The sequence below is a fragment of the Cervus canadensis genome, chromosome 24 (genome assembly GCF_019320065.1).
Source record: "Cervus canadensis isolate Bull #8, Minnesota chromosome 24, ASM1932006v1, whole genome shotgun sequence".
NCBI classification, from domain to species: Eukaryota; Metazoa; Chordata; class Mammalia; order Artiodactyla; family Cervidae; genus Cervus; species Cervus canadensis.
In genome coordinates, this window is record NC_057409.1 from 47,837,013 (window position 1) to 47,846,242 (window position 9,230).

A 9,230-nucleotide genomic window follows, 5' to 3' on the forward strand; every position below is an offset into this window, starting at 1 on the left:
ACGGACAGGTTAGGACCTGCGCAGGCCTCAATACATGAATAATCTTTTATAACGAACTTCTCAAACAAATCTTTTTACTATCTACCTTTCTTCTGGAGATAGCATTATTATGATAGTATTAAATTTTCTTTTTTATTTCAAATGAACTATTTTCAAGATTAATGATTATTAGCAAATCTTGATGCAAAATAAATGTGATACTTTAAAATTATTTTTCATTTTCCTATGTAGCATTTTAAAGTAGAAAAGTATTTGGTACTAAGCGTTCTCATGTTCAAATTCTAAAATAATGTTTTAGTCTCAATGGAACCTAGTACTCCAAGATTTAAAAACTTTTTAATGATATTTACATTTTATATATATATAATTTTAATCACTAAGTTCCTCCTCATCATTGAAATATGTTCTTTTCTTTATCCCTGGGCATTTTGAATCATCTGATATTGATGGACCCCCCTGAACTGGGTTTCCATTTTTTGTTGTTTTTTAATTTTGACTTGCTGGAAATCTGTGGCCTGACTGAGGCTGTTAAGAGCAGGATCTTCCCCTTCATCTTCACTGTCTTCTTCAATTTCTTCTTCTGGCTTAGGAATTTTCTTTTTTTTTTTTTTTTTTTCTTTTTCTTCTTTGGAGGTTCACATCCTCCAAGTGTACTTTTAGGACAGGCATTAACTTAAGTGTCCACTTTCTCCACATTCATAACACTTAGGCTTATCAAGCTATACAGTTTCATCTTTGATGAACTCAGCTGCTCTTCCATCGCCAATAGCAATGCTTGCTTTCATCACTCTACCAAATAACTGTTTGTTGTTTATTGACTTAGTACAGCTTTGTGCAAGATTCTTTATCCAAAAATAAAATAAATGCAACCCCTGTGCCCCTCCTGGTATCTTTATCTTTCGTTATAGTAGCCTTTATAACTTCACCATACCTGGAAAGTATCTGCTGGAAGCCACTGTTGACCAGGGACGAGGGCAGGTTGGATACATGCACTGTGCTCATGAGGACAGTCTTCCACTCAAGTCTCCAGGCGGGGTGGGCCCGGGAGACCAGAAAAGCACAAGTCCTCAGCTCACTGGGGGCTCAACCCCAACTGTCTGCCGCTCCTTGCATCTGCCTTGGCATCACAGATCCCTGTCACTCATGTGCTTTTTATGCTTAGTGATAGTACAGGGCCTGGCATGCAGCAAGCAGGTTCCCCGCAAACGTGTGGAATTTAGCAAGCACCTCTGATCTGATCACATGTAAGTTCTCCAGGGAGTTTCTGAGTTGTTTCTCACATCTCGTTGTCCCATAAATACACAAAGTGAGGAATTTGCATTTAGAAACATGCCATAGACACATGCTATTCCATCTTAAACCTGACGGACTCTGTTAATGTCCTATTATTTAAAATCCTGAAAAGCAGAGTGGAGGGAAGAAAAGGGGAAGAGTCCATGTGGTTGCCCCGTGCGTGTGCACAGGCAAGACACGTGCAGATGGGCTGGGTCTGGTTGGCAGAAAGTTGATGTTTAGCCCACATGGTCAGCTCAGAACTAGGAATAGAAAAGAATTCAACAGGGTATTCTAAGGTTCTCTGATGCCTTCTCTCTCTTAGTCCGCAAATCCTAGGTGGTTCAGCTCTAATTCCCCCATGTCCCTCTTCCCAGATTGCTGCAGTACCTTTGTTAACTGGAGCATCCCGTTGTCTTTTTTTTTAATAATGTTGGTGGTTAGACCTTGTCCCCATCCTTGTCTATTAAGTTCCATTTGTACTTGGAGGCAGTTTTTAAAACTGGGCCCTTTGCAGGTAATAGGAGCCTGGCCATTTCTTTCCATAATAATTCGGAGCTTCTTTCATGAGCTTTCATGTTTCATCCTACTTGTAGAGACAGCAGTTCTCTTAGGCACAGGACAGGTATTAGAAACCTCTCCTACTAGATGAGTTAGATAAGACTCAGGGGACATCCTGGTCCTTTGGTCACCTCGGTTGTTACTGGCAGAACCTGGATGAGAATCTCCTCATCCAGACTCCCCTGGACACTCTTCATGCTCATTCATCAGTGGGACCAGGCTTAGTGATGGGACAGGGGAGATGCAGAAAGACAGGGTCAAGGGAGGGCATGTATGTTCAGGCTGAGCACACTGCCTGGCCCAGTATGCGGTGACTGCCGTGATGGGATCACAGGGTGGCCCAGCTGTTGGTGTAGGAGAGAATGTGGAGAAAATAAGGGGACGTTTTTTATCAGAGGCAAACATTTCCACAGAAAATGATATGGGTGGAGACATATCCAAGGTAGTGGGGATCAGGGGAATAATCTTCAAGTGTCTTTTACTGGATCAGGCCATGCTGTAGTTTATTCTGTTGCCACAACAGCCTTGGAAATAGTCATGATTCTGCCCATTTCTCAGCTGGGACAGCAGAGTCACAGGGAGGTAAGTAATCCCCAGGACAGCTGCACTGAAGACCTCTAGGGACTCCATTAATGTAAAGTTCCATTGGAACAAAGCCCCCTGGAGTTATGCAGTATTACACAGTTATTAGGAAGCAGAGCTCACATGTAGGCTATTTGGCTCCATAGCCTGAGTTCTTAGCACCCCTTCACACTGCATTTTCCAAGACAAGCTTTTCTGGAACCCAGCCTTATCCATGCAGGCCCTCATTCATGTATATCTCCAATTTAACTAGAGAGAATATTGCACAGGTTATAGTTGTGGGGGAGAAAAACAAGCCCCGAACTCAGGGTCAGAGGCTGGGGTTGAGTCCTGTTTCTGCCTCTGACTGTGTGACCTTGGCCAGTCACCTCACCTCATCACACAGTCATTTGCCATTTGTACATGAAGAGAAAGATGTATCCTTCTCTCAGGCTTGCAGCAAGGGTTTTGTGAGATTAATGAATGTGAAAGTGCTTTGTAAGCTGTGAAGGTCTGAACAAACTACAAATGTTCATACAAATCAAGAGACGGAATGGGACCAGCAAGCGGCCATTAATTATGCGGGCTGATATGTATGCAGAGTGTGGACTTTTTATGCCTCATTTGCTTCTGTGAAAAATGTATCAGCGACAACGTCTTGAGTCTGCAAACAGAGGATGGGGCTTTTGTGTGTGCTGCGGGTGTTGCAGCAGCCGAGGGAGGAGGCCAGGAAATGAAAACCATGTGGCTCCGAGTTGGGCCTTGAAGCTTCAAACTTCCCCACAAGGAAGAAGAAAAAAAACTTGCTAGATGTTCTTGGGTGATAACGATGAGAAATATGAACCCAGCCTATGTCTGCTGGCTTCTTGTGTTTCTCCTGAGCAAATGTTTCAGTTCTTGAGGCAGCTTAACAGCAAAATCACCTTTCATTTGTTGAAATATAACAAAATTGGGCAGAATCAGAGGCTCAGGTGCTGTAAAAATAAGCTATAAAATTTAAATAAGTCTTAAGTGAATTGGCCTCAGGCGTTTACTTGAGTTGAAAAAGAGTTGTGTGAATGTGGATCTTGCTTTTTCTTACCATCCTCTACTATGCTGGCTGTCCGTGACTGTGTGAAAAAGTGCTCATGCTTACAATTCTAGTCTCTAAGGAGAAAGAAAGAGCAAAGAAAGTTCTTTTTAGCCCATCATTTTTTCTCTAACCCACTTTTATAGGAAGAATCTGATCAGATTGTCTAAAAAGGCACACTCAAGAACTTCCATCCATAAAGATCTATAGTTTGAGCATTGTGAGGTAATGATGTTTATCAGACTGTGAATAATTAAAAAAAAAAGAGATGGACACCTGTGAATTGGATGGTGCTCCCAGGCAGGATGGCACTTCCCAGGTGGCACAGTGGTAAAGAATCTGCCTGTCAAGGCAGGAGACATGGGTTCGATCCCTGGGTTGGGAAGATCCCACGCCAGTTGTCTTGCCTGGAGAATCCCATGGAAGAGGAGCCTGGCGGGCCATAATCCACGGGGTCACAAGGAGTCAGACACCACTGAGCGTGCATGCATACACACAGGCGGGGTGGAAGTAAAACAATTCTTGCCGGCAATTTGAAGAACTGAGTTAGATAGAGGGATCATAACACACACACGTGTGCACGGGGTAGGGAGAGAAAGAGAGGCTCTGGGAAGAGAGAGAACTTAGCAACTTACAGGCGCTGTGATCAGACATGAACAATAGATAGTTCTTACATCAGAAATAGTGAAGCAGAGAAGTACTGATATTCGTCTTGTGAAACTCTCTAAACAGACTAGAACTACATCCCTGAATTACAGGAACAGCTTCTTGAGCGTCTACTTTAATAGAGACCTTTCACCCCAAGTGACTGAGATGAGCAACAAACCAAACAAAACAAAGCAATAAGCTCAAAGCAATGAAATGCTCCCTGGTTACTGAGAAGAGGAACTGGAAAAAAGAAAGTGACTTTCCTCACAGGAATGGACAGTGGTTTTACATTTGAACTTTTAAGAAAATTAATTGACCCTTAGGAGTTGGAATAACTTCAGAGATTCTTTCATCCAACCCCCCTCAGATGAGTAAGCTGAGACCCAGAGAGATTCAAAGTCTTGCCCAAGGCCCTCGATGGGAAAGCGGCTAAGCCAGCCCTACCCCAGGCCTCTGTCAGCACCCTGCATAAAAAGACCAGGGAGGCTTCCTCTTGAGGCTGGGACTCAGGATGCGGGGGCAGTTGCTCTGGGATAAAAAGAGGCCTCTTTTAATATTCCTTCATTTTAAAAGTTTAACATCTGCTACAGAGAGAGGAAAATAAATTCCACTGACTTCTTTTTTCATTTTGTTTTATTTCGTATTTAAGAGTGGGGGTGGGAAGAGGGGCTTAAAGTTGAAGACAGTAACATGAGCCATGAAAGCACTCTGTAAATCCATAATTAGAAAGCAAAATGCTTTACAGATGCCAAAAAAAGAAAAAAAAAAGAAAGGAAAACAAAGAGAAAAAGGCAGTCTTGAACCAGGGTACACCTCTTCACCTTCCACATCAATCAGGTGAAAGGACTCAAATGCTAATAAATCACATGTCCACTAGAATCCTTCTTGAGTATTTATTCACTTGGCACAAGTGACAGTAGGTAGTAGACTACATGTAACATATGTTTCATATTCACAAGATTTCTGTGCTTCTCCATCCTGGTTCTGAGCTAATCAAAGTGAACATCTCTGTTCTTAACAAGCCTAGACTCAGCACTCACAACAGAGAGAGGGGCTGGTATGTGACTAGTTGCCATCAAAGTACTAGAACTTGAACTTGCCAACCTAGTCAGAGCAAATGAAAGTCGCTTCTTGGGTTTGTCCATCTCTCTACAGCAGGTTCTCACTCCTTCCTTATTAAAATTCTACCTATAGTTAGCTATCTTTCCCAAAAGGCTTTTAATTAAACTGTTGTTGTTGTTCGGTCGCCTCATCGTGTCTGACTCTTTGCCACCCCGTGAACTGCAGCACGCCAGGCCTCCCTCTCCCTCAGCATCTCCCAGAGTTTGACCAAGTTAATGGTCCTTGTGTCGGTGATGCTGCAGCCAGCTCATCCTCTGATGCCCTCTCCTCCTTCTGCCCTTGATCTTTCCCAGCATCAGTGGCTTCTCCAGGGAGTCGTCTTTGTGCATCCAATGACCAATATACTGGAGCTTCAGCTTCAGCATCAGTCCTTCCAGTGAGTATCCAGGGTCCTTCTCCCTTAAGATGGACTGGATGGATCTCCTTGCTGTCCAAGGGACTTTCAGGAGTCTTCTCCAGTTCGAAGGCATCAATTCTTTGGTGTTCCTCCTTCTTTATGGTCCAGTTCTCACAACTGTATGTGACCACTGGGACCATAGCCTTTGTCGGCAGAGTAATGTCTCTGCTTTTCAACACACGTTAAGTTTGTAATCACTTTCCTGCCAAGAAGCAATTGTTTTTTTTATTTCATGGCTGCAGTCACTCTCCACAGTGATTTTGGAGCCCAGGAAGAGGAAATCTGTCACTACTTCTACCCTTTCCCCTTCCATTTGCTATGCAGTAATAGGACCAGATGCCATGATCTTCGTTTTTTTAACATTTAGTCTTAAGCTGGCTCTTTCACTCTCCTCCTTCACCCTCATTAAGAGGCTCTTTAGTTCCTCTTTGCTTTCTGCCATTAGAGACGTATCATCCGCATATCTGAGGTTGTTGATGTTTCTCCCGCCTATCTTGATCTTGACTTATAACTCATTAATTAAATTAAGCCAACACAAATCTAAGAGAATCCTGAAAGATCAGGATAGATGCTCCTTGATGATATCCTGGAAGGATTTAGGTAGTACGATCAATATTTCCTGATGATTGCTGAACTTGGACTGATATATAATACTTTGTTCATATTAAATTATAAGTCATAATGGTGGATGTTTTTTCCCCTTAGAATATTGGTGACTTAAAGGGTCTCAGTTAAAAGTTCATTTGGCTATAAGTAACAGAAAATCCAGTTTATGAAGGCTTAAACACATGAGTTTCAATTTCTTTCTTTCTTTTTTTTTTTTTGCTGAATGACTTATGGAATGTTCCCCACAACCAGCAACTGAACCCAGGCCACAGCAGTGAAAGCCATAATCCTAACCACTAGGCCACCGGGAACTCTGAATTTCAATTTCTTACTCAATGAGAAGTCTGGAAGTAGGCATCTGATGGTGGTGTTTTGGTGGCTAAAGATGGTGGCCAATGTCTTGATAAACTTCTTGGCCTTCCCTCAGAGTTGCAGGATATCAAATAGTGGCCAACATGCCCAAATACAAGGCAGGAAGAAGGGGAAGGAGAGGCCAGCTGTATCCAGCCTTTTTTATCTGGAAGGCTAAAGCTTTCTCTGACCTTGCTCTCAGGTTGATTTCTGCTTATGCCTCATTGGCCAGAAGTGAGTCATAAAGCCCCTCTACCTGCATAGGATGGTGGAAGAGGAAGAAAAAATGATAATGATTATTCTTAGGCCACTTTTGATCCATCTGAGACTTCTGAGTACATTGTTTCTCTAAACCAAATCAGGGTTCAGTCAGCAAGGTAGAAGGTGGAGTATGGTGGTGCTGTTTGAATAATCACTAGCAGTGAGTATCATAAATTGGAGTTCTATTTTAATATAAGTGTAATTTTCACTGTTAATAGCAAACAAAGCATATTTAAAATGCAGAGAGTTTTACTACCTTTCCTCTTCTTTACTTCAGTCTTTTTTTTTTTATTTTAAACTTATTTTTTAATTGAAGGATAATTGCTTTACTTCAGTCTTGATAGACTTACAGCTTCCACATAATTTCCTTTGAAATGGCCACTGGCATCTACTTTCTTAAGAGAAGCATTGTGAAACCAAACCCCAGCTGTTTGCCTCCAGGGTTCTAACATGGGCAAAACTACATTAGTTTCCTGGTATTACATATATCTTCATGAACAGCTGGAAGTAATTTTCAACCTAAGCATTTCACATTTCATGGATGGGTGAACTTTACAATAACTTTTGAAGCAACTATTCTAAAGCTCATGCAACTTTGATTGGATGCTTGACTAATTCCATCCATTTCTTGGTGCTAAAATATTTAAAAACTCTAAAAAGGTCCTTACACAAGTTGTAAAAGAGATACAAGAAAGGCACAAAGAAAAAAAAAATCATGTCTTCTCTGGTGCCTCACAGTACATTCAGTCCGTTCTCTGCACAACAGCCAGAGTGACCCTGCAAAAGGAAGAGTAGGCCATGTCATGCTTCTGGCCTCATTTCTGCAGCGGCTTCCAGTCATCTCTGATGAAATCCAAAGTTCTGAGGGTGTCTTTTTGGGTTCTGTGTGGCCTGGGCCCTGCCTGTCTGTCGTATTTTCTTCTCCTTCTCACTCTGTGTGGCCAAAGTGGCCTTCTTTCTTGCCACCCCTGCCCCCCGCGCCCCACCCCCCCCCAGTAAGGTAACCATTTTCGGCTCGGGCCGCTGCCCTTGCACGTCTTTCGGCCTGGGATTTTCTCTTCTCAGGTGTGTGTGTGGCTGGCACTGTTCAGGTCTCTGCTCACATGTCACCTCAGAGAGCTTTCTCCTGATCACTCTGTCATAAATATCACCTCCTCCCTTTATTCTCTATCTGCAACCTGCTTTACTTTTCTACTAGGCCCTTATTATAAGCTATTAAATTATATAGCTGACTGACATTTATTACGTGCTCCCTGCTAGAATGTGAGCTCAACAAGGGTATGATCTTGGTTTGGCTTACTTATTTATCCTCTGTGCCTAAAATGGTATCTGGTACCAGAAGGCATGCAATGAATATTAATAAATATTTCTTGGATGAATGAATACAAATTTTTTAAACCTGGTTCTACTATCATGTGCTCAGAAGATTAATGAATGGGTCAGAGCTAGTCGGGCAATTTTTTTTTTCAGCATGACTCTACTGATATTTAATTTGTAAATATAAAACAATAAAAATGCTCAGTTAAATCAAAGGATATTACATTGAAATGTGGTTATTCTTGAACCATTTATTCCATAGATATTCACCTTGTGCCTCTGTCTTAAGGGAGTACCAATGATTTTTCATATTTAACATGTTACCTCTTTATTTCCCTAGAGAGTTAACTCTGTGTGTGTGTGTGTGTGTGTGTGTGTGCACGCACACGGTCACTCAGTTGTGTCTGACTCTTTGCCAACCTATGGACTGTAGTCCTCCAAGTTCCTCTGTCCACGGGATTCTCCAAGCAAGAATGCTGGAGTGGGTTGCCATTTCCTCCTCCAGGGAGTATTAACTTTACATTAACCATTAACAAAAGAGACTAGGAAAATTTTTCTAAATGTTCTTGAGGATTCAACTTTTGGCTCTGTATCATGAACATGTTTTATTGATAACATAAATGAAGTGATTGAAGTTTCTTTGGTGAATTTGGTAAATGTTAGAAAACTACTTACCTCAGTGATGTTATAGAATTAAGATCCTAAAATATCTTGACCAGCCAGAAGTAATGAGATATCCTGTCAAAGAAAAAAATCAACTGATATGAGGACTTGTTCAAAGAGGGAAACTGAGATTTATCAGCAATATACTGGGAAAAGATTCAGAATTATAATCACTGTGATTCAATGGTGTGCTAAGGTTATCACTGAAATGAATGCAAACTTAGATGATCAAATATAGTAATATTACTGTGTTATTAATGTCTAACATATTATAATGTACATTGTCAAATGAAGAAACAAATCCAGACTTAGGAAGGAGACACTTATTTGAGAAGCATTTTTGCCAGGAGGGGAAAGAGATCACTGTATTGAGATAGGGAGAATGCTTTGAGCATGAGATCC

General features: G+C 41.6%; 1 pseudogene; it reads right to left on the reverse strand.

The window, feature by feature from the left end:
- Positions 1 to 369: 369 nt before the first annotated feature.
- Positions 370 to 1,002, reverse strand: LOC122426142 (annotated as a pseudogene).
- Between the last annotated feature and the right edge of the window lie 8,228 nt (positions 1,003 to 9,230).